Here is a 26336-nt window from a genome sequence, read left to right on the forward strand (position 1 = left end):
AGCTGGGCTTTTGTTGGTCGTACTGTTTGGTGTAATATGCTGGAGAAGGAGCATCCTGGTGACTTTATCGTGGATGTTTCCTTGTTCCATTTTTTGTAGAGTTCTTTTTGTGAACTGAACCATTCGTTCAGCTCTACCATTTGCCGCCAGGTGAGCCGGTGATGTCAATGCGTGTCATATGCCACGGTCTGCTAAGTATTGTTCAAAGGCTAAGGCGGTAAATTGAGGGCCATTGTCGGATACCAGGACATCTGGTAACCCGTGCGTTGCAAAAAGTCTGTTCAATTTCTTGATGACTGCATCTGTGGTGGTAGTCTTCATTTTGTTAACCTCGAGCCAGTTAGAGTATGCGTCTACTGTTATTAGGAAAATATGCCCTTTTGTAGGTCCTGCAAAATCGATATGGATGCGCGACCAGGGACCCCTGGGCGTTTCCCATTCGGCTGGTGAGGCTTTCAGTGGGGCCGAGCGTGTCTCTTGGCATTTGCTACAGGTGGCGACCCAGGTTTCAATTTGTTTGTCCATACCTTGCCACCAGGCGTAGCTCCTCGCCAGCGCTTTCATACGTACGATGCCCGGGTGCCCATCGTGCAGTAATTGTAGAACTTTTTTTTGTAGTTTTGCGGGTATGACCACTTGGTCTCCCCACAACATGCACCCTTTTTGTGAGAAGAGTTCTGTTTGTCTGTTCTTGAAGGGTTTAAAGGTTTCGTTGGGTTCGATTTCTGGCCATCCCCTCTCCACCCATCCAAGAACTCGTGCCAAGCAAGAGTCTTTTTTGGTTTCCAATGCGATGTCTTGAGCTGTTAGTGGAGGTGAGGGAAGTGTCTCAATTTGTAGTGTTGATAATGTGGGAGCTGGGTCATCTTGGAGTTCTGGCAATGGAGAGCGGCTCAAAGCGTCTGCGTGGGGAATGGTTTTCCCCGGGCGATGCCTCAATTGGTAGTCGTAGACGGCTAGGAACTCCGACCATCGTGTCATTCTAGGGGATAGAATATGTGGAGTAGGTTTGTCACCTGCCAAGATGCCAAGTAATGGTTTATGATCTGTGATGATGGAAAATGATCTCCCATACACATACTCGTGGAACCTTTTGATTGCAGATACGATAGCGAGGGCTTCCTTGTCTAGGTGACTATAGTTCCTTTCTGTTTTTGACAAAGTTCTTGAAAAAAATGCAATAGGCGCCTCAGTACCGTTTGGTAGGACGTGGCTCAGGATGGCTCCCACCCCGAAAGGTGAGGCGTCACAAGTCACAGTTAATGGAAGTGTTTCATTATATTGGATGAGCACTGCATCCGAAGTTAAAAGGTCCTTTACTTGTTGAAAGGCAAGTTCCTCCCGTCGTCCCCAAATCCAGGAAGCCTTTTTATCGAGGAGTCTATGAAGGGGTTCAGCGACGGTCGCCTTCTGGGGTAGGAAAATGTTATAAAAGTTAATGAGTCCCAGGAAGTCTTGAAGGTCTGTTTTGTTTTGTGGTCTCGGGGCATTTTTGATGGCAGCCAATTTCTTTTCTGTAGGGTGAATTCCTTGTTTGTCAAGGAGGTAACCAAGAAATTCAACCCTTTCAGTGCATAACTGGCACTTTTCCTTCTTTACCTTGAGGCCAGCGTCTTGGAACTTTTGTAGGACTGTTCTCAGTCGTTTTTCTAACTGGTTCCTTGTTGGGCGGCTATTAACACGTCATCGAAGTAGGGCACAACCCCTTTAATGTCCTGGAACAACCTTTCCATCAGACTTTGGAAGATGCCTGGTGCTACGCTTACTCCAAACTGGAGTCTGTTACATTTGAACGCGCGTAACTGTGCGTAACTATGGTTTGGGCTTTGGCGGTTTCAGCATCTACTGGCAACTGTTGATAAGCTTGGGCTAGGTCAAGCTTTGCGAATATTCTGCCACCCCCAAGTGAGTGAAGGAGATGCTGGACCACGGGTACCGGATAGGTGCTCTGCTGTAATGCGTAGTTGAGGGTGGCCTTGTAATCCCCACAGATTCTCAAAGATCCGTCAGGCTTTATGGGAGTTACAATTGGGGTCTCCCATCGGGCGTGATCAATGGGTTCTAACACGCCTTGTGCAATTAGTTTGTCCAGTTGCTCGTCAATTTTTGGTTTGAGAGCAAAAGGGACTCGATGTGGTTTTAGGCGAATGGGCGCGATATCAGGGCAGAGATTAAAAGAGATAGGGGACCCCTTGTACTTGCCTAGATTTTCACTGAAGACTTCTTGGAAGTCCCGGACAAGGGCCGCTTCCCAGCCTTCGTCTACAGTCTGATTGATGCCTGCCATTTCGATTCCTAATGGCGCGAACCACTGTAGACCCAGTAGGCTGGGTCGGTCTCTGTCAATGATGGTGAGAGGTAGTATTGCGGTGTGGTCCTTGAAGGAGACCTGGAAATGACTGGAACCAGCGACCGGAATCCGGTTGCCCTGGTAGTCCTTTAATATAAGCCTCTGAGTGCTGAGGTCCTGGCGGCGGATGTTGGGAATCAGCTGCTTCAGGGTTTTCCAGGAGACCATGGATAGGGAAGACCCGGAGTCCACTTCCATGATGCACGGTCGATTTTCAATGGTGACCTCTACATGGATTTTTCTGGTGTCTAAGGATGAAGCGTGGCTGATGGTGATAGTCTGATGTGCTTCTTCCCATCTGGGTGCGCCAGTAAACTTCCGGGTTCTGTTGTACTGGCTCCACTGGTTGTTTGGGCGGTCTCAATTTGTGGTGGGGGTGCCATCTGTTTGTCAGAGACTGTTTTCTTTTCGTTTGGGACTGGATCCTCTTTTGTTTCGGCCCTCTTCTCTCACAAAAACGACAGATGGCATCTAGGAATCTGCATTCGGATCGTGGGTGGTTTCCACCACATCCGGCGCATTGGAAATTCGATTTACGACCCCACTGGTCTCGATGTTCGTGCTCTGACCGGAGTCTGTGGACTTCTTCCTCTTCACTGTCTGATGAGGATTCGATGTCTTCATGATGGGTGGCTGACGTGTATTTCTCTGATGGCGTTGCCGTATCGTTGGTGGGTTGGTGGCTGGCCCCATTTGTCCGGCGCATCCGTGCTGCTGATTTACGGGTGGCTTCAGCTGCAGTGGCATCGGCTATGGAATCTGCGAGGGAGATGTCTCCTTTGGCCATGATTTTGCTTTGGACCGTTGGGTCTCTTAGGCCAAGGACAACTCGATCCCTCAGGGCTTCTTCTAGATTTGCGAAGCCACACAAGCCGCCTAAATTCCTTAGGTCAGCTACAAAATCCCCGATGCTCTCACCTTCGCGTTGATCCCTTTGGTAAAATTCGTGTCTGTGGATGAGAGTCATTACTGCCGGGGCGTAATGGTTGCGAAGGATGGGAGCAAGGGTATCCCAGTCCATTGATTTGACTTCAGCCGGTTTTGCAAGCGCTTTGGCCATTTTAAAGACGGCGGGTCCGCAATGCGTCAGGAAAACTGCTCGTTTTTTGCTGGGAGTGGCATCCTTCAGATTGTTGGACTCTAGGAACATTTGAAACCTGTCCATGTATGAGTCCCAGTCTTCGCTGGCTGGATCGAACGGGGCAGGTGGTATAGCGCTGCTGGCCATTCTGCCGACGTCTGCACGCTGTCAGCCACGTGCTCTGTTGATCTTCGGTGAGTGCTCAGTCAGCTCTGCTATCTCCGGACCCCATCCTCGTCGCCAGTGTTAAGTCTGGAAGGATGGGTCCAAGAACGGAGACGAGACTCAGAAAGTAACTACAGCTCTTTATTAGTGACTTCCGATCTGAGCGAAATATCCTAGCCGCAGCAGCCCCTTTTATAGAGCTGGCTGCGGCTAAACGGCCAATGACAGTGATTTGAGCTTGCCACGCTTGGTTTGCCCAATCGTGGCAGCCCGTTTACTAGCCAATCGGATCAGTCTGGAGCGACCAATCACGACCCGCTGTTAGCAGACCAATCCGCTTTGCAGGCTTTCAAGCTTGCTAATCCGGAACATTTTAGTTTTAGTTTTTTTGGGTGAGATTGCTAATGTGTTTTAGGCTACATTCCTGAGTTGCAGAATGTAAACAGAAGGTACAGTCTGTCATCTGCTTTATAACTTCCCATCAAAATTTGTGTACATATAATAGTCTTGCAATTATAACTTCTACGGCTCTTTTCGAATTGACTGCCCATTATCCCATCAATAAAAGTTCTGGTGAAAGTTTGGTCAAACTTAGTGTCCTTTAAAAGGTTGCACGTTGCAAGTGCGAGCAAAATATCTTTCGCATGGTCCCCAACCACTTTATTCTTGAGAAAACCACAAGAGTTTCCTTCCACAGTTTCCCTCCCAATGAATAGTTATCCAGGGCAGGGGTTGCCAACCTTCTGGACCTCAGGGACCACCAAACTCATGATTTTAGATCCCAGGGACCACTAACCGGTTCTGTGGGTGTGGCCTAATTTGTGGGTGTGGCTTGGTGGTCATGTGACTGGCTGGGCATGGCTTGTATGTAAATATTATAAATATTTATATAAATATGGAATTTTTTATAAAATAGACCAACTTTTACCCAAAATCAGGCAAAGCAGGCAGATTGAGTTGCTCACAGAATCACAGATTCATTCAGAGATCTGTCTGTCATTGTCATAGCTCAGTCTGTCACATAAAATGTGCTTGCAAGCAAACTCACAAAATCAACTCACAAGACACCATGCATGTAAATATTGATTTTTTTATTTTAAAAAAGAGCAACTTTTACCCAAAATCAGGCAATGCAGGCAGATTGAGTTGCTCACAGAATCATTCAGTGATCTATCTATCTGCCATCGGCTAGCTCAGTCTTTCAAATTTGTTTGCCGTGAGTCTGCACTGAATTTGCTTGCAAGCAAAACTTCAGTCCTAAGGGAGGTTCAGCTGTGCTGAGCCGAAAATCTAAAGACTAGCTAGAAAGCAAGAAATCCAACCATTTCCTGTTTCCTAGCTAATCTAAATCTCCCAGCACAGCAGAACAGATGATGGTCAGAAAAAGGAAAAATAGCAATTTAGCAGGCAAGTTTAATGGGTAAGGAGTGAGTGGGCGGGGAGGGTTCCTGCGGGCCATGTGGGTGGCGCAGCCTTGTGTTTCTGCGCAGCCTAGAATAATTGCTATAATAATGGGGATGAGAATAATGGGGATGAGATTTCTCTGCAGCCCACCAAAATTTTCTAATGGCCTACCAGTGGGCTGCGGCCCAACAGTTGGCGACCGCTGATCCAGGGCACAGATGGGCAAGTTCTTGGTTTCTCCTTTATCCAGAAAGACTTCACCAGCCAGAAATCACTGCTGGTCACTGTTCATACTGCAAAGCTATCACTGCTCCTTTGGAGATGTCTAGTGCTCCATAGAACCTCACTTGGGAGCCCCCCCCTTTGTATTTTTCCAATTCGTTATAAAGTACACATTGATCATTTAGGCTAATTTCACGAAGGGCTTTATTAGTGCTTTCCTTCTTCCAAACCTAGTTTATTTCAATAGTTTTCTGTCAGGCTTCCCCGATTTCTCTTTCCTGATTTAATCTAGATTAGGGCTGCTCACTTCCATGCTACTCTTATATCTCATTACGACAGGGTGCTGCTCATTGGCTGCCTGTTTAGAGCTGGAACTAAATTACTGGTGCTTGTGCTTGGAATATCAATCACTCCTTATTTCTCTGTATGGCTCTGATTGTTCTTTACTTTCCTAGGAGGTGTTCCTGCGCTGAAGTCTCCAGGTTTCAGCTTGTTAAGGGACTTGGATTCATGAAAGTGAAATCAGTTCTAATATTCCCTTCAACTCTGAAAACTTTTGTAGTATATAAAATGGCTTTAAATATATCTTTATTTGCTGAATGGCTTAGTATAGGGGTGGTGCTAATATCTTTTCGCTGGTTTGGGTTCACATCTGAGATGTGAATTAATTTTATCGTATGGCATTTCATAATTATTGTGATTTGCATTGCACCTTGCTGATGATAATTCGTTATATCTATTACATTTGAAGAGTGGGTATATATCAAAAGGGCTTCTGATAATTTTTTCCCATATATTTATACCCCATCATCTAAATTCATAAAAGCTCATATATTTAGACTATTGTGCATTTTATAGCCTTGTGGTTATGCAAAATATGATCAAATTAGAAGAGAGGCATTCCAATTGATACAGAATTCACCATGTTCAAATCATATTTAGAAAGATCTTATATAAGTATAAATTAAACGCTCAGCTGAAAATGGATGCTGCTAATGTTATCCTTGCTTGAAACAAAATTCATTTGCATTACTTAAAATTTCAAAGTATTATATGACTTTCTGTAGATATAGTTGCTAGACATGGGATGACTAATCCTGGCTCAGAAGTTTCCACCTAGAAAGAACTCTAGCTTCCGTTTTTCTTAAGTATGTACTTCTTTCCATACTGTGTACAAGTTAGCTGAATGGTTCTGAATATTGATTTCTTCTAAAAAATGAAAAGGATGTAGAGCTTTTCTGCTTCACCTCTTGGAAAGGGGCAGAATAGAAAGCCAAAGATGTCTTTTCATGCACAAAGAAGTTGATGACATGGCCAGGGACACTATGAGATAAGGTTATGTTAAGGGAAGCTGCAACATAAGATAAATAGACAACGACTACTAAGGCAGAGAAACAAGGCAAACGTAGAGATCAGGATGAATTCAGCCCTCGAACTGTATGAATCAGAGAATGCATTAACTTCCTTTGAGAGGAGCTGCCCTGATGTAGTAACTGAAAAATGCTTGGTTTAAAAGCATATTTGTCATTATTCTTAATTTGGTATAATAAGATGTATTGTTAGCAAAGGATCAAAACTACCACATGCCTTTCTTCTTCTAAAAACTGTATACATATTTTGGCACCAAAAGTTGAGAATTTTATTTGAATGCTAAGTACCAAGAGAAAAATGGATTAGTCTTTAGTAAATGAGTGGGGTGAAATTGCTGGTGCCCAGGGGGTTAATGGAAAGAAGTATGTCATATGTATGATGTTCTCCATTTACTATCTCGGTCAGAACACCTGGGAAATGTGTTCTACATAAATTATAATTCCATCAATATGCTGAGAATCGAAACACTGGTTCTTTGAAGGGAAATGTCTGTTGTTAAAACTGGGCATCCAGTTAAGTATGCAGTTTCTGTTAGTCTTATCATTTATATTCCAGATGCAAAAAGTATAATATCTGCATTTTTTAAATTTCTTCAGGCCTTCTGAATATAATGATCAACTATCCATTTTCTCAATATGACATTTAAGAGACATCCCTGTGAGTTTCAAATTGTTCTTTAACTAGTTTTACAATACTGCTTTGCCAGAAATGCAGAAACATTTTATCTTAGTCTATAAACCAGAAAATTAAAAATATATTTCCTGCACCTATTTAAAGTTCTTTTGGCTCATAATTCAGTTTCAGTTGAAAAATATAATATGTTGTATACTTACCAGATAGCCATTATGTATTCATATTTTCAGTGCATAGATGTTGCTTTATCAATGGCACCGATGCATTTTTGAAACTTTGTACTAAAAAATGGGCAAGAAAAGCGAACTAACTGTTTTAGCTTCATAGAGCCAGAAAGAAATGATATCTGAATTCTGCTATTTCTTCATACCTTTCAAGTATTATGTATTGTCCTTGTTCCACATATATGGTTAGATAGACAGAGAAGTCTGATTTGCGAGGAGTGAGAAGAGAGATGGGATATAGGAGTGAAGAATGTTTCAATATTACAGAATATTGTGGGATAAACATGAGCCCCAAAGAGACATTTTGATTGCTAGAGTCTCTGGATTTGAATTTTCTGGATGCCAATAGACTTCAGGTTCCCTATATATTAATTAAAACATCAGTCCTGCCGAGCACAGTCTTATGCTAAAGCGTGACAGGCATAATATAGTCTAATAATAATATCAGTCTAGTCAGGGTTCATTAATTGTCATCTCTTCACCTGACCCACATCAGCATATTATCAATTAGGATTGTTATCTAAAATTTGATAGCCAATTACATCCTTTATTGAATGGGGAAAGACAGCATAATGTTATATAAATCTTGACAGTGAAATATTTTCACTGTTAAGATCACACTTATTTCTCAATTTGCATAGGGCAGAGCTTTTGTTAAGTTGCTAATAGCCTTTGATGAGTAGGAAATGTAGCTAACCATTGATTAGAGATAAAGGAAGGACCTCCAGATCAGTGGTGGGATTAAAAAGTTCCCACCATCGGTTCTGTGGGCGTGCCTTGGTGGGTGTGGCTGTAGGGGGGTCACGCAAGTTGCGCAAGTTGTGCTAAATGTGTGCTTTGTGCACATGTTAAAACAGTAAAAACTAAGCTACTGCGCCTCTTAGCTGTTTAGCACAGCAATCCGCTCTGCCACACCAAACAGCTGAGAAATTAAAAAGGACCTAGGAGCAGGGGTGGGTGGGTAGGCCCAACTGCAGAGCATCAGAGAGACTTGGAATTTGATGTGGGTTAAGGAATGGATAACATTAAGAAATACTAGATTGTTGACACTAGAAAGACATGACCTGTTGTTGGGGTGGCATGCTTTTCTATGGTATAAAGCAGGGGTCAGGGAACTTTTTACCTTTACCCCCAAAAATTTATAAATGCCGACGTTACCCCCTTGATTTGAAAGGAAGGAAATCATACACTATTTGTATGTAAACCAGTGGTCCCCAACCTTTTTGTGCCAGGGACCAGTTTCACTCAGAAACACTTTTTCAAGGAACGGGGGGAGAAAGAGTCCGAGTTTGGTGGTTTGCTTGCAGACGTTTCATTATCCGACTAGGTAACATCTGATGTTGTTACCTAGTCGGGTAATAAAACGCCTGCCAGCAAACCACCAAGTTCAGGGAAACGCCAATGCCTCCTCATTGCAACCCTGAGCGACAGATAGTCCTGCAGGATGGCTGAGAAGCCGCGCCTCTCGGCCCTGCCTTCATCAGCCCCATCCCTCAGGTGTCTCCCTCCCTCCCTCAGCCCCATCCCTCAGGTGTCTCCCTCCCTCCCTCAGCCCCATCCCTCAGGTGTCTCCCTCCCTCCTCAGCCCCATCCCTCAGGTGTCTCCTCCTCCCTCAGCCCCATCCCTCAGGTGTCTCCCTCCCTCCCTCAGCCCCATCCCTCAGGTGTCTCCCTCCCTCCCTCAGCCCCATCCCTCAGGTGTCTCCCTCCCTCCCTCAGCCCCATCCCTCAGGTGTCTGCCTCGTTCCTCTCTCAGTCGCTTCTCTCACTCCTCACCAGCCCAGGAAGAAACTGCTTCAAAGAAGCCGGCAGGGTGGCTTTTCCTGTCGGCGCAGCTTCCCCAAAGCGCCCGTTCACCCCCACCCCGCCGCCCATGGTTCAATCTTCCGTTCTGCCTGCCTGCCTTCGTTTCTGGTGGTTTCGGAGCGCAGCTTCTCCGCGCCCTTCACCCCGGCTTCTTTGAAGCAGTTTCTTCCTGGGCTGGTGGAGGAGCGAGAGAGCGACTGAGAGAGGAATGAGGCGGGAGGAACTCAAGCTGCTGAGCCAGAGAGCAGGACAGGCTTCGTTGCTTCCTCCCTCCCCTTCTCTCATTTGTGTCCTTGATTCCCGATCCCAGCAGCATTCACCGAAGGCGAACAGAATGTCGGAAATAAAATGCCTGGGGTAATGAGAACGCAGTCGCGCCAGCGCGACCGTCTCATTACCCCCAGGATTTTCAGTTTACCCCATTTGGGGTAATTTACCCTGTTCCCCGACCACTGGTATAAAGGAACTAAAACACAGGGGTATTTTAGAAGACATTATATATGGGAGTCTCTGTGGTTAAACTGGGAGAAGACTAAAAGACAATGTTATTTGAAAATTCCAGTCTGGCTATCGACTATTGAAGCATTTTCTTATCCTATAATACAGTGATCCCCAACCTTTTTACGCCGCGCCGGTGGGCATCAGCTGGGCGCCGCGCCCGGTACGGCATCAGCTGGGCGCCGCCATCTTTTTGATGAAAAGTGCTTCCGGTGACCTCACCGGAAGCACTTTTCATCAAAGCAGGCGCTTTCGGTGAGCTTTTCGGTGAAATGGCTTTCTACCCAGAAAAGCTCACCGGAAGCGCTGGCGCCATCTTTTTGATGAAAACATGCTTCGGTGAGCTTTCCACCCGAAAAGCTCACCGGAGCGCATGCCTCATCTTTTTGATGAAAGCGTGCTTCCGTAAGCTTTCCACCGGAAAAGCTCACCGGAAGCACTTTTCATCAAAAGATGGCGGCCCAGCAAGCCAGCGGCGGTAGGACTTGTTCCGCGGCCGGTACCGGTCCGCGGACCGGTGGTTGGGGACCCCTGCTATAATATATAAAAAGGAACAAACAGATATGGTGAAATATTGAATGAAAAGGGTGAACTTAAATCTATACAAAAATTAGAGGAACAAGGTATAAAGATGAATTGGTTTTCATATGCACAAATACATTTAAGGTATGATAAAGACTCTAAAACAGAAGGTTTCTACAATAAACTGACTGACTTAGATAAGATTTTGACAGGTACTGATGAAAAGGTGATTAAAAAATTGTATGGATACTTATTAGAAATTAAACTAGAAGAAGAACAAGTTAAAGAAACAATGATTGCTTGGGGGAAGAATTTTGGATATGGGATTGATTTAGAGAAATGGCAAAAATTGTGGTCTCAAAATTATAAAATGACAATGTCAACAGCATATAAAGAAAATTTGTATAAGATGTTTTACAGGTGGTATTTCCCCAATAAGAATAGCAAGAATGTTCAAGAACAAATCTGAAAAATGTTGGAAATGTCATCAGACACCTGGCTCATATTACCATATGTGGTGGACTTGTGTGGATACTAAAAATATTGACTCATTTGAAAAAATGATAGTACCAGAGATATTTTTATTGGGAATTTTACCAAATATATAGAAAGAATTGAAATCTTGATTGTAAATATATTAACAGTGGCTGATCGTATTTGCTAGTTTGGATCATCAACAAAATCAGGTCTTGGTTACTAAAACATGGTAATGAAATATGTAGATTCTTAATAAATATATAAAGATGTATTCTGTATTTTATTTTCTGAATATTTTTTTTTTGCCAATATGTAAGACAGAGCATTTATTTGTTGAGATTTGAAGTTGCCATTTGTTTGACCATTCTGATACATAGTCAAGATCTTTTTGTAGGGTAGCAGTATTGTCTGTGGTATTGAACAGCTTTACATCATCAGCGAAAAGAACGCATAATTGCTCTTGATATGATCACAGAGGTCATTTATGTAGAGTATGAAGAGAGTTGGTCCTAGAACACTGCCTTGGGGACACCACTATTGACAGGTACAGAATTTGATAGGACGCTCCCAATTTTGACCATTTGTTGTCTGTTTGCCAGAAATGCTTCTATCCAGTTATTCAGTTGTCCAGAGATACCATAGGATTTTATTTTTAGGAGTAGTTTGTCGTGTACCACTGAATCAAAGGCTTTACAGAAGTCTATGTAGATTGCGTCTATTGCTTTGCCCTGGTTGAGTTGTGTCGTCCATATGTTTTTGCAGTGTAAGAGTTGCAGATTACAGGATAGTTTTTTTCTGAAACCTAATTGTTTATTAGAGAGTAGGTTGTTTGTCTCTAAGTGGAGGATGATGGATTGGTTAATAATTGATTCCATGACTTTACAGGTGATGCAGCATAAGGAGATTGGTCTGTAATTTTCAACTAGGCTTGGGTCTCCTTTTTGAAGATGGGGATGACTGTGGCTTGTGACCATAGGTTAGGCAAGGAGCTGGTCCTGAAAGATTTTTCAAAGATTATGCTTAGAGGTTTGGCTATGGCAGTGGATAGCTTTTTAAAGAAGTAGGCACATATTCCATCAGGTCCAATAGATAGAGATGGTTTTAGATTGCGTAGTGCTTTTTCAACATTGTCTTCTGTAAAATCGATATGTATTAGATCATTGTTGTTATCTGTGGTACGGCTAGGAAATACTGGGCATGATCCATTGCTGTTTACAAATACTGAGCTGAAGAATGTGTTAAAGATGTTGGCTTTAGTGGTGTCGTCGTTGCAGTCTTTACCATCAGGTCCTATCAAGGGTGGGGTAGACCTTGAGTCTTTTAGTTTGTTGTTTACAAAATTGTAAAAAGCACGGGTGGAATTGGTGCTTAGAAGGTTTTCCTCTTGTTTAATGTGATAATTGATGCATTCGGTCTTTATCTGGTGGCATAAATTTTTGTATCGGCTTTTGAAATTGGCAACGTGACCAGATTTGTTTTTCCGCCAGAGTGATCTCTTTTTGGATTGAAGTTTCCTTATTGTTATGGGTAATCTGCTTTTTGTTTTGTTTTGGGAGTTGTTGTTGGTACATATAGTTTGATGACTCTTTTGACTTCAAGTAAAAATATGTTGTAATGGTCTTCAACAGTATTGCATCCAGTGAATAGAGATTGCCAATCAAGGGATGAGAGGTCGTTGTCTATAAGATCATAGTTGCCTTTTTGAAGTTACAATTGGGGATTACATCATTGTGGTGATTTTTGTGTGGACGTATGTTGAGACAAAAGTCAATCATATTGTGGTCACTGCTGGAAAAGGGTTCTTTAGTTTGTATTCCGTACATTAAATTCAAACTATTGCAGAAGATGAGATCGAGGCAGTTGTTTAGTCTAGTGTTGTTGGTTACTAGTTGTTCCAGTCCCAGATTTGTAATAGCATTGTAGAAGGTTGTGTGTATGATTTCAGTTGTACATTCATTTAGGGTCCAGTCAATATGAGGTAGATTGAAATCACCAAGAAAGATAAAAGGGTATGGGCAGGATGCAGCCCATGTTAGTAATGTATTTAGCTTGTTTACATGTTCGATGTCATAATCAGGTGCTCTGTAACATAGTAAGAATCGAATTGTGATATTTAAGGATAGTTCACAGATGATGGTCTCAGGAAGAGCAAGCTCCTGGGTAACTTGGATATTTTTTAGATGTAAGGACTTTTTATAGAAGATAGCAACACCACCTCCTCTACGAATTTCACGATCTGATCGGTAAACATGATAGTCCCTTACTGTGGTAATGGAGTCAGGAGAGATGCATTGAGCCATGTTTCACAGACAAATATAATGTCGAATTTAGCCATATTTAGTAGGAGGAAAAATTCAGGTATTTTATTCACGAGGCTTGTTGCATTGAGTAGTTTGCATTTAAGGCCAGTAGTAGTTGGAATTGAGGTAGTTAGGGGCGTGCATGCCTAGTCTTGGGTGATGGTGGATCGGTTGAGGTAGGGTTGTGGTTGAGGGTTAAAGCTGAGTTGCGGGTTGTGTGGCTTACTTTTGATACAGTCAGCATGGTAGTCAATGTACAGGTCCTTCTCTCCATTGTCTAGATGTTTTTTGAGTTCATGATGTTTTACAGATTTTGAGTTCAAGATGTTTCAAGATGTTCGTGATGTTTTACAGAATTTGAGTTCAAGATGTTTTACAGGTGGTATTTCCCCTGATAAGAATAGCAAGAATGTTCAAGAACAAATCTGAAAAATGTTGGAAATGTCATCAGACACCTGGCTCATATTACCATATGTGGTGGACTTGTGTGGATGCTAAAAAATATTGGACTAAAATCCACACGTGATTGGAAAAAATGACAAAAAAAAAAAAAGCATATAGATTTGAAACCAGAGATATTTTTATTGGGAATTTTACCTGAAATATATAGTAAAGAATTGAAATACCTGATTGTAAATGTATTAACAGCGGCTAGGATCGTATTTGCTAAAAACTGGAAAAATGAGAAAATACCATCACAGGACGAAATCATTAAGAAAATATTGGAATGTGCTGAAATGAGTAGATTGACATTTGAAATCAGAGAACAAGATGATAAACAATATTATAAAATCTATCTATCAATGGTTAGACAATAAAACATGGTAATGAAATATGTAGATTCTTAGAAAATAATAAATATATAAAGATGTATTCTTTTCTTATGATATCTACAAAATGATTGTAGGATAGATTTGAGATGATAATATGAACTGTCATAAAGCAAATTAAGTAAAATATGATTATTTCGTGAAACATGAATTAATAAAAGTATAGTCAAATGATTGATTAACAATGATATTAATGTATTTAATACTTGATTGAAAATATGAGAATATATACAATGTAATTGTAATTGAAGACTACAAAATGGAAGCACAAAACAATTTGTAAACCAACCGGCACACTGTATGTATATATATGGAAGATGGCTTGATGTTTTTATGTTTTGTTTGTCTATGTTCGTCTTAAAAACCAATATATATATATATATATATATATATATATATATATATATATATATATATATATATATATATATATATATATATATATATATATATATATAAAAGAATAAATATAGTTTTGAATACATGAAATAGATACTTATAAGAAAAATAAAAAACAAAATAGGACAGGGATGGTAGGCACGATTGGTGCGCTTATGCACGCCCCCTACAGGGCTCTTAGGAAGGGGGTGAGGTCAATAGTAGACAGTCTAAGGTTAAAGTTTTTGGGGTTTGGGGAAGAAACCACAGAGTCAGGTAAGTATTCCAAACATTGACCACTCTGTTGCTGAAGTCGTATTTTCTGAATCAAGTTTGGTGCGGTTAACCTTGAATTTGTATCTATTGTGTGATCTTGTATTGTTATGATTAAAGCTGAATTATTCATTTGCAGGTAGGACATTGCAATGTATGATTTTACATACTATATTTAGATCGGACCGGAGGTGGCGTAGTTCTAGGTTTTCTAGGTCTAGAGTTTCAAGTCTGGTGGCATAAGCTATTCTGCAATGAGTAGAGGAGTGGAGAACTTTTCTTGTGAAATATTTCTGGACTTTTTCAATTGTGTTAATATCAGATACATGATATGGGTTCCAGACTTATGAGCTGTATTCAAGTATAGGTCTAGCAAATGTTTTGTATGCTCTAATTAGTAGTGTGATATTACCAGAGAAGAAGCTACGTAGATTAACAATTCTTAATGCCTTTTTGGTTATGTAGTTACAGTGGGCTTTAGCACTTAGATCATTTGAGATGAGTACTCCAAGATCCTTTACAGAGTTTGGATCATCAACAAGGTCTTGACTATTTAGCCTGTATTTTATTTTCTGATTTTTTTTTTGCCAATACGTAGGACAGCATTTATTTGTTGAGATTTGAAGTTGCCATTTGATTGACCATTCTGATACATAGTAAAGGTCTTTTGGAGGGTAATAGTATTGTCTGTGGTGTTGAATAGCTTTACATCATCAGCGAAGAGAACGCAGTTGCTCTTAATATGATCACAGAAGTCATTTATGTATAGTATGAAGAGAATTGGTCCTAAAACACTGCCTTGGGGGACACCACTGTTCACAAGTACAGAATTTGATAGGACATTCCCAATTTTGACCATTTGTTGTCTATTTGACAGGAATGCTTCTATCCAATTATGTAGGTCTCCAGAGATACCATAAGATTTTATTTTTAGGAGTAGTTTGTCGTGTACCACTGAATCAAAGGTTTTACAGAAGTCTCTGTAGATTGTGTCTATTGCTTTGCCCTGATTGAGTTGTGTAGTCCATATGTTTTTGCAGTGTAAGAGTTGCAGATTACAGGATAGTTTTTTTTCTGAAACCAAATTGTTTATTAGAGAGTAGGTTGTTTGTCTCTAAGTGGAGGATAGTGGATTGGATAATAATTGATTCCATGACTTTACAGGTGATGCAACATAAGGAGATTGGTCTGTAATTTTCAACTAGGCTGAGGTCTCCTTTTTTGAAGATAGGGATGACCGTGGCTTGTGACCATAGTTTTGGCAAGGAGCTGAAAGATTTTTGGTCCTGAAAGATTTTTCAAAGATTATGCTTAGAGGTTCGGCTATGGCAGTGGATAGCTTTTAAAGAAGTAGGCACATATTCCGTCTGGTCCAATAGATAGGGATGGTTTTTGATTGTGCAGTGCTTTTTCAACAAGGTCTTCTGTAAAATTGATACATATTAGATCATTGTAGTTGTCTGTGGTTCGACTAGGAAGTACTAGGCCTGATCCATTGCTGTTTACAAATACTGAGCCAAAGAATGTGTTAAAGAGGTTTGCTTTGATGGTGTCGTCGTTGCAGTCTTTGCCATTAGGTCCTTTCAGGGGTGGGACCTTGAGTCTTTTAGTTTGTTGTTTACAAAATTGTAGAAAGCAAGGGTGGAATTTGTGCGTAGAAGGTTTTCCTCTTGTTTAATGTGGTAATTGGTGCAGTCTTTATTTGGTGGCATAGATTTTTGTATCGGCTTTTGAAGTTGGCAACGTGACCAGATTTGTTTTTTCACCAAAGTGATCTCTTGGGTAATCTGTTTTTCCTGGTTTTGGGAGTTGTTATTGGTACATATAGTTTGATGACTCGTTTGATTTCTAGTAAGAATATATTGTAATGGTCTTCAACAGTATTGCATCCAGTGAATAGAAATTGCCAATCAGGGGAAGAGAGATAGTTGATTATAAGATCTTAGCTGCCTTTTTTGAAGTTATAATTGGGGATTTTGTCATTGTGATGATTTTTGTGTGGACGTATGTTGAGACAAAAGTCAATCATGTTGTGGTCACTGTTGGAAAAGGGTTCTTTAATTTGTATTCCATAAAATGAATTCAAACTATTGCAGAAGATGAGATCGAGGCAGTTGTTAAGCCTAGTATTGTTGGTTACTAGTTGTTCCAGTCCCAGATTTGTTACAACATTGTAGAAGTTTGCATGTATGGGTTCAGTTGTACATTCATTTAAGGTCCAGTTAATATGAGATAGATTGAAGTCACCAAGAAAGATAAAAGCGTGTGGGCAGGATGCTGCCCATGTTAGTAGTGTATTTAGCTTGTTTACATGTTTGATGTCATAATCAGGGGCTCTGTTACATAGTAAGAACTGAAATGTGATATTTAAGGTCAGTTCACAGATAATGGCCTTAGGAAAAGCAAGCTCTTGGGTAACTTGGATGTTTTTTAGATGTAAGGACTTTTTATAGAAGATAGCAACACCACCTCCTCTACGGATTTCATGATCGGATCGGTAAACATGATAGTCTCTTACTGAGGTAATGGAGTCAGGGAGAGATTCATTGAGCCATGTTTCACAGACAAATATAATGTCGAATTTAGCCGTATTTAGTAAGAGGAGAAATTCAGGTATTTTATTTACAAGGGTTCTTGCATTGAGTAGCTTGCATTTAAGGGCAGTTGTAATTTGAATTGAGGTAGTTGGGGGTGTGAGTGCCTAGTCTTGGGTGATGGTGGATTGGTTGAAGAAGGTTTGGATGCTGAGTTGTGGATTGTGTGCCTTTCTTTTGATACAGTCTGCACGGTAATCAATGTACAGATCCTTCTCTCCATTGTCTAGATGATTTTTGAGTTCTGTGCGTAGTATACGGGAGTGGGCACGTTGCTGTAAGTTAGGTCAGGATGAGATCTGAGGTTTTTATGGTTGGTGTTGTTTTTAGCGAGTGAATTTATAGTATAAATGAATTTACATTTGCTTAATTCATTTTTGCAAATGACTCTGCAGAAGCATGGGGCCACAGAGCTGTCTGTTTTTGAGTTCTCCGCCAATTCGAGAAATGTCAAGTATTTCATCAGGGGAGATGGTTGATGCTTGATAGTCACTGATGATGTTCCGTACAATTGTGATATCATCACTGCTATTGATGTCCTCTAGACCAAATAAGATGGCGTTAGGATGCTTTCGTTCACACTCAACAGCTTCTCTGACAAGGATTGGGATATCATTATTTGTTGGATTTATGGTGTTTTGTGGATTAGGTTGCAGTTGTTGGTTTGTAGCTATTGGATTAGGTTGCAGTTGTTGGTTTGTAGCTATTGGATGTTCAGGTTTTTGTGTTATGTCTTCTTTTTTTTCTCAAGGTTAGTTAATCTTTCATTTAAAGTGTCCAGGGATGCTACTATGGCGTCAAGGGATGATATTCGCGTTTCTATAGAGTCAACTCTTTCAAACAGGGCTATATGTTTGTCCAGTTTGGGTTTGCATGATGGGCAGAAAAATGGAAATGCATAATTGGATGTTTCTAGGAATTGAGTCATTTGCTTGGGTAATTCCAGGCAGTCATGATGAGCGTATTTATTCATTGCAAGCAAGAACTCTGAGGCAGGTGAATTCCTCAAAGAAAAGCTTTATTGGAAATATCATATTGGTATATATCTGGTGAAAAACAGCTCTGAAGGGCCCCTTGGTTTTCACTTAATTAAAAGTGCAAGTTTTCCCCTCAACCCTAAACAATCAGTCACATGGCCCAATCACTGCAGTACCCAGTTGTCTTGTGATATCACTTTTCATTCCTCCAACAAGGTGTGAGAATGTCCTTGGTTCCCAGGAGAAAGTTTTTTATTTATTTTGACTACATAAGCCCAGCTATCTCTAATCCCCCCTCCCTATCCCTCACCACAGTGTGGCAACACTGAAGCTCCAATATGGCTTCAGTCAGGTCAGCTTTAGGGTTGACACCATTATTTGAAAACCCCCAGTGAAGAAGAACTACCCTTTTCACAGGACAGCTTGTTCTATGGGCTAATAGTTCCTATCATTAGTGTCAGTCCCACTAGGTGGACCAGACCAGAAAGTTATATCCATAGGAAAGCTAAACTACTTTTATTGGAATTGGCTATAATAACAGAATCTTGCAAGTGTCCCTGTGGTGTACCTAGCCCTCATTCTTATAGTTTAATGTCTACCTGAGTTGCTTCTGAATGTTATTTCACAGTTGAAGACTTACTTCAGCCCCATTTTCATAGGCAACAGTTCCTACATATCTCCATCAAGGTAGTCTTCCTTTCTCACTATAATTAGAATGCTTTTCCTATTGTGTAACCTGATCCTATTTCCTTGTAGGAGTTTCCATCTTTTCTGGATACATTTCTCCACCAGGATTTCATACATACATCACTGCATATATTTAGCATACCCTATTGGGGCAAAGGAAAGCATAATTGCAATGAGAATATTTTTTTCTATGTTTCCACTTATATTTTTAATTACTTTCTAACATGTCACTTACTTTTTTTTTTTTTTTACTGAAAGTATTGAAATGGATTGATGGCTAGTTGAACAAATATGTCCTTTAGAAAGTACATGTGCCATAATGACACCATGGCAATAATGAAAAGTATTTTATTTATATAGTTTTCAACTTTGTCTGCTTTGACAACTGTCTGCACTAAGGTTTTCTGAGTAGCATGAAATTGGCAGAGACTCATAATTAATCTCTTTCAATCCCCAGACATATTTTGAAGTGACAGCATGGAGGTAAAGTCTTGGTTATTGTTGCCTGCTTGAATAGATTGTCAATAGTTATTTCAATTTCTAGCAGTTTTAAAAATGCTTACTTAAAATACACTGAGAAACTGGAATATATTCCAGTAATATGCAACAGCTAACTTTTTAGAAACAGACATATATAAAATGTAAGATGAAAATTTTTGTATAAATTAGAAAAGAGACAACATTAATGCAACACTCATTAAATGTACGAAGCAGATTAGAAATAGGCTGTTCATTCTGATGTTATCTCTAGTGATTTTCTTATGTTAAAGTAGCAAAGGAGATAACAATGCAGCATTAAGATAACAATATCTTAATACTGCATTTGCTGAAATGGTAGCCTTGTGTAGCCCATTTTGGTAACAGCTGAACATGAATTAAAAATATTCTTTGAACAGTGTTAAGCAACAGTGATAAAACAAATATTAATCATTTAAGAAAATAGTTGGCACTTCCATTTTGTATTCCTGTTTTAAATTCAATTTTTTTTCTTTCTTAATGGAATATTTCTTATCTTCTATGTCACTTGTCCCACCTTGATAAATGTGGCTTGCAAAAAGCATCCATCTGTTGGATATTATCCTCATCCACCAAATTGTTCTTTTATGGTGCAGAATAGCGAAGGGATCACCAATGCTCTATTTTCCACCTTTCTCCATTATTTATAGAAAAGTGTTAAAGCTGGAATGTCTAAAAGCCACTCTCTTTGAGACTATGCAATGTTCCTACAATATTGTTTCCTGACCAGCTCTTAAAAGTTCTATATACTTTTATAAATAGATATACTGTAGCTAATATAATTTATTACTACTATGTTTGCTGTGCTCTGTCTCTTTCTAACTTTGGTTACTTTTTGTCCTACTTTTTCAACAAGTACAGCTTGATGATTATTTATCAACAAACACTTTTTGACATTTATTGATAAATAATCATCGTTGTATTTTTTCCTAAGCTGAAGTGAGTGATGTGTGTACTTTCTCTGATCTGGATGTAGGGATTGCCGGGGAGCAAATGAAACTGGAAATTAGCCACATTAATTTTTGAGCACACACTGGTTCTCATTTCAGCCAACCCTACCAAGAAGTGCAGATCCTGCTTTATAAAGAAGTTCAGGTTTGTGAAAGAGCTTTCCTGTTCAAAGTTGCCTCAGCCCTGGCTATTCTTAATGTTGCTATCTTGTTCTTCGATCCACAGAATGCTTTTCTTCATGAATATGAATCAAATGTTTGAATCCTGCCAAATGGGTTTTTCACAGCAGCTTTGGCCTCCATCAAAGATAATGTTGCTTTAATGACAAGGTCCTGGGGAAACATTTTGACACTTATCATGATTCCCTTACTTCGCCCCCCTTCCCCCCAGTTTTGAATGAAGCATACTGTAAACTCAGTTAGGGATATCAACACCCCCTTGTCCTTAGCTTCCCAGATCTGGGCCGGTAAGAAAATCCTTCTTAGAAGTTCCATTCAGTTCCAGTGCAATTATTCCTCAGAAATCTCGCTGAGTCCTTAAGTACACTTTTTCAAAGCTGAAAGATGGTTTTGGTTTTTATCTCCTTCAGCGACAACAAAAGCTATTTCCTTCCTCAGCTTAGAGCCTTCTTTTCCTCCTTCTTACACAATTCTACTCGTAAGGATTTTCAGGTCAATAAAATATGACAGCTCTGCCCCCATTTGCACTCAACCTTGTCCGCCTATCTATCAATTTCTCATAAAGTCTCTCCATAGCCATTCGAAATATTTTCTCTAAAGATTACCTGAAGTATGTTAGATTGCCTCAATGACTTCTTGACCATCTTTAACCACTGCTGCACCTGACCTGAAATGGAGAGCTGGTAACATATTTCAATTTTTTTTGGTATCTCCATCAATTGCTTTGGTTCAAAGGATTTCCTGGCATTTTTAATAAAGATACAAACTTGTAACCCAAAGGGCAAAAACTAAACTATCAGAATTACAGTATATGTTACTATTTCTTCTCTTATTTTTCCTAATGCTACAAAGGGGAGAATTTCTGATTCTTTTATTTAACAGTGGTTAAAGATGGTCAAGATGTCACTGAGGCAATCTAACATACTTCAGGTAATATTTAGAGAAAAAATGGCTATAGAGAGACTTTATGAGAAATTGATAGACTCAGAAAAATCCCCAAAAAATAAAAAGAAAAGTGAAAAATTGGTTCTGTGAACCCCAATGTCAAGGAGTTTGGAAATTACTGTATATACAACATATTGGCAGCCCTGCTTTAGAGACGACTTTATCTTGTAAGTATGGAATGGATCAAAGATCTTTTTAGATCTGACTTACTAAATTCATTGCAAACAGATTTAGGTAATTCACTGAGAATATTAATAATATGTTGTAGGAGATATGTCTGAAAAGATTATTCATATATTAAATAAATAAATTTATTAAATGATGGCTTGGCTTCACTTCCTTTCATTTTCATTGATATAAATCAAAGAAAAAGACAACCAAACAACTGGTAAGCCAATGTCAAAGAGACACAAGTGATTTCTAAAGGCCATCCCCATGCATGTTAGGAATAACACTTAAACTTATATACTGCTTCACAGTACTTTACAACTTTCTCTAATTAGTTTACAGAGTCAGCATATTGCCCCTAACAATCTGGGTCCTCTTTTATTGACCTCAGAAGGATGAGGGCTGAATCTAACCTTTGCACCATGTGCAAAACAGTTACTATTTATAAATTAGGGTTTGCATATAAGAGTAGCTGGGTTTACACATTACTAAAGCAGAAGGTTATTGGTGGGGGGGCATAGGGGTTTGATTATGTGAGTTGAGCTGTTGTAAAATTTGACCTGATTCACTCATCCCATTGATACCTGTTTCCTTAGTTTTGGCATGGGGTGCTATGTACACTGTCCTGATTTGTAGACTCCTCATTTTACCGACCTCAGAAGGATAGAAAGTTGAATCAACCTTGAGCCGTTGAGGATTGAACCCCTGGCAGCCAGCAGAATTATCCAATACTGCATTCTAACCACTGCGCCACCATGGCACCTTCAAATACTCCAAAACCCCAATAAAATCCCTAAATATGAGAACATTATGGGTCCCATATCAAATAGCATTATATGTCTGGCCAGAAGCTTATTTATTTAGAGTATGGCATATCATATATGCATTAGCATTATATAATAACATTTCAAATAGATCAGTAAAGCACAATAAAATAAATGTTCCATATTCAAATACCAATGTCTAGGCCATCTAACCATTGAAGTGCAGCATTGTTTATATTAAAAATTCATTTACTGACTGTCATATGTCCTCAGCTTACAACTGTTTATGATGTCAACTACAGTTGTGGGACCCCATTATCACATTGAAGAGGGGATTCTTGCCCCATTTATACCAAGGTTGCTGGCAAATGCCTCTTTCTTCTGTGCTTCCTTAATATGTGTTGTGCTAAGTATACACTTTATACTTAGACTAGCTATTTGCAGAAAGCAGGGTATCTTTCCTTATTCAACTGAGTCTATCAATGGGGTAGTTTGGAAAGGAATTTTCCAGTCACGGAAAAGCATTATGCTCAAAGGAATATTGGGTGGAAAAGTTGAATACTTTTCTGCAAGTGAGGCACAGTGTGAAAAAATACTGTCCTGAAACATGGCTTTCATTTCCACTCCAGAAAACATTAGTTTTTTGAAACAGTCTTTTGTTTTTTACTCCATCCACAGGTGTTTTAGGTCTTTGATCATTTACTGTAGCAATGCAGAGATGGAGGTGATAGTATAGCCATTACAGTTTTCAGTTACGTGTGTTCTCATAATTCTTCTGTTTCTGCTTTTCTGTGTGAAATAAAAAAAAGAACTTTTGTGACTTTCATTATTGCTAATCCTAATTTCGTGACCACATTTGGGACCAGCAACTGGTCATTAAAGGAAGCAGTCGCTAAATGAAACCACCACAGTTTTTATGATATTATTTCAGCTTTCTTTTGCTTTACAGACCTGCCGAGGTTATTAATTTGAGGATTGGTCACAAAGTTAGTTCATGATGGTCATAACTGTGAATGGTAGCAAATGAGGCAGTTGATAAACAACTATAAAATGAAATGCTGGAAGCCCAAGACGTAGGATGCTGTAAAAATAATACTTTGAAAAACAGGATACTTACACATCCATCTTGGCTGCTTGGTAATTTGGGCAAATAAAAGAACCATTTAATTTAGGGATACTGGAATCAGGAAATGGCAAGGCTTTTGATTCACACTTAGAACTAGCCAATGATGATTTCACCAATGCAGGGGAGCACATCTCATGAAAAATGCCCTGTGGGGAAATTTGTACACCTTACAGTCAGAGACTTGAAGAATTTAGCAGGCAAATGCTGGTTCAAATTGAGCTGATTCTCTGCTCCTCAAGTAAGTAGCGTAATTACACTTTTTATTTTGTGACAAAGTTCTTGACTCAGAAATAATTTTAGTGGCGTTAGTGCCTCTGAATCTGGAAATTACACCAAAGTCATTTAAATAGATTCAGGCCTGTGGGTGACTCATTTTGTACAGCTTGGAGATAGAGGGTAATGGGAACGGTATGAGCTTGTAGGATTACTTCCTTGTTTACCATTCTGAATTTCTATGAGATTTCAATGTACGTAGTATAAGAAAAGAATAATCTAGTATTCTTCCGTCTATTAAAAAAAGCTATTTCTTGAGAGCTGCATTACATACAGTTATGTAAAAAGGGAATTCATCTAAAATTCCCTCAATATGGCAGTTTTTCTAAAAAATCATTGTTCAGTCTAATCCAAAATTGTGAAGACATAATCGTGGCTTTCTGAACTGCAGAGAGAGAGTTTCTGAAAGATAGCTGAGTTACCCATTTGCATTTGTGCATTCTTTCTAGGTCTATTAAAAAGCATTTCTGAAAGGGGCCAAAGGAAGATGCTGGAGAGATGGAAACTATTGTAGGGCCAGATAGGCAATTTAAACAGTGAAATTTTGAACTGGGGAGTTTCTGATTCATAGCTTCTTCACCACATTTCTTCTTACAAGATTTCAAAATGCAGGCAAGTAAAGTTGCATTGAGAAAAAATAATGCAGGAATTATTGCTGAACTGAGCCTTGTGACTACTGGCTATAAAATTCTACGGGATTAAAAATATTGGTGCAAATTTTAAAATTTCTCCTCCCATACAAATAGAAATAGCAATAGCACTTAGACTTATATACTGCTTCACAGTGCTTTACAGCCCTCTTGAAGTGGTTTACAGAGTCAGCATATTGCCCCCAACAATCTGGGTCCTCATTTTACCAACCTTGGAAGGATGGAAGGCTGAGTCAACCTTGAGCCTGGTGAGATTTGAACTGAGTCAACCTTAAGCAGGTCAGGATCGAACTCCTTGTGGTGGGCAGAGTTAGCCTGCAACATTGCATTCTAATTACTGTGCCAGCAGACCAGAAATAGCAGCATTGCTGTGTTAAGTTGTCAAGCAACACAGAACTATATGAAGGGTTAAATGCTATAGATTGGTTCTCTTGGATGCAGGGATATTGTTCTTGTTTTTGGCATAGTTGGACAAAAATTTAAGACAGGCTGTATTTGATTTTTACAGAATGTAATGCATTTTAATTGTAAAAGTATAAAACATCAGTTTGTGTCTTCCATGTTGTACCCTATTTAATTAGAATGTAGCATCTTTAGGAATTTTGTTCCCAATAGTGAATTGTTAGATTTGCCAGTGCTCCTGGGGATATGTGTGAATGTGTGTATGGCTATACACATTTACATATACAACATAGAAATAGCGATATGATCTATCTCCACTCAGTTTCTCTGCCTAAAAAATTGGTGGAGAATTTTGAAAGGCCATTTGGCTCAGGGGTAAAACTGTAAGTCAAAAATAAATTAACTGCCATATAGCTTTACTTGATAGTTATGTAATGGCTGAGTGCTCTGGCTCCAGGATTTTAGTAAATACTAGTTATCTATCAGTTATTTAAAATGTCTAATGATATAGTTTGTATACTACTACAATCAATCCTTTTTTTGCAATTTACTTTCTGATTAGGCTTTTCAATGTTCTACGACTCTCCCCAGCACACCATCAACCAATGCTTCATTGTCCACCAATATTACTGAAAGACAAAATTATATCCTGGGATGACATCCAAGTATTTCACTAAATTGCCTGGATTATGTGCAATTCAACCCATTTGTGTAAATATAACTATTTATTGTGGATGATATTGTTTCAATGCCACAAATCATTGTGGTTTATTTTCTATAATTAATTTTATAGGCATGTAAACTACTAACATGATGAATACCATTCAAAGTGCATGACAGAGAACAGTATTGTTTGTTAGCAAAGTTAATACAGTGCAAGAACAGAAAAAGGCTTGTGTTTAGTTATTGTGGAAACGAGAGAAAATGCCCAAAAACTGGAAGGAAAACGTCACCATTACCAAAACAATTTAACATTTAGATTTGTACACATCCATATGACTTTAGAATTCAAACAATGAAGCACTTGCCACATAACACCCTGGACATAACAATTGTCAATACAAAAAAAAAAAGTCTGGATAGTGGATGTTGCAGTACTTGGAGATAACAGAGTAGAAGAGAAAGAACTGAAGAAAATCACAACATATAAAAACCTGCAAATAGAAATAGAACAATGCGGGCAAAAGGAGGCAAAGATAGCATCATTAATGATAGGTGCCTTGGGTGCAAATCCAAAACATCTGGAGCATTGTTTGAATACCATCGACGTTAACAAAATCACCACCAGTCATTTGCAAAAGGCAGCTTTACTTAGAAAAGCTTACATCCTACAATGATATCTTTAACGCCATCAAACAAAAACATCTTCCTACCCCAGATCCTTGGGAAAGACTCCATAGGTGGGTAAAAATTCCAAACCCACTCTAAACGATTGGCTGACTGTGCAAGCAATCATGAGGGTTTTTTTAATAACCGTAAACTTCTTTGACATTTTTCAGAATCTAAAAAAACAAAAATAAAACCTGAACCCTGAGGATGACATGTACATAACAAAACAACAACAACACCA

General features: G+C 39.5%; 1 long non-coding RNA gene across 1 annotated transcript in view; it reads left to right on the forward strand.

Annotated features, from left to right (window-relative positions):
- The window catches only part of LOC148131508 (uncharacterized), a 165067-nt gene that overhangs the window by 86192 nt on the left and 52539 nt on the right, over nucleotides 1–26336 (forward strand). The gene's annotated exons all lie outside the window — the stretch shown is intronic.

This window comes from Notechis scutatus, chromosome 3, assembly GCF_049901735.1.
Source record: "Notechis scutatus isolate UNSWTSFEM ecotype Mainland chromosome 3, rNotScu1.2, whole genome shotgun sequence".
Taxonomy (NCBI): Eukaryota; Metazoa; Chordata; class Lepidosauria; order Squamata; family Elapidae; genus Notechis; species Notechis scutatus.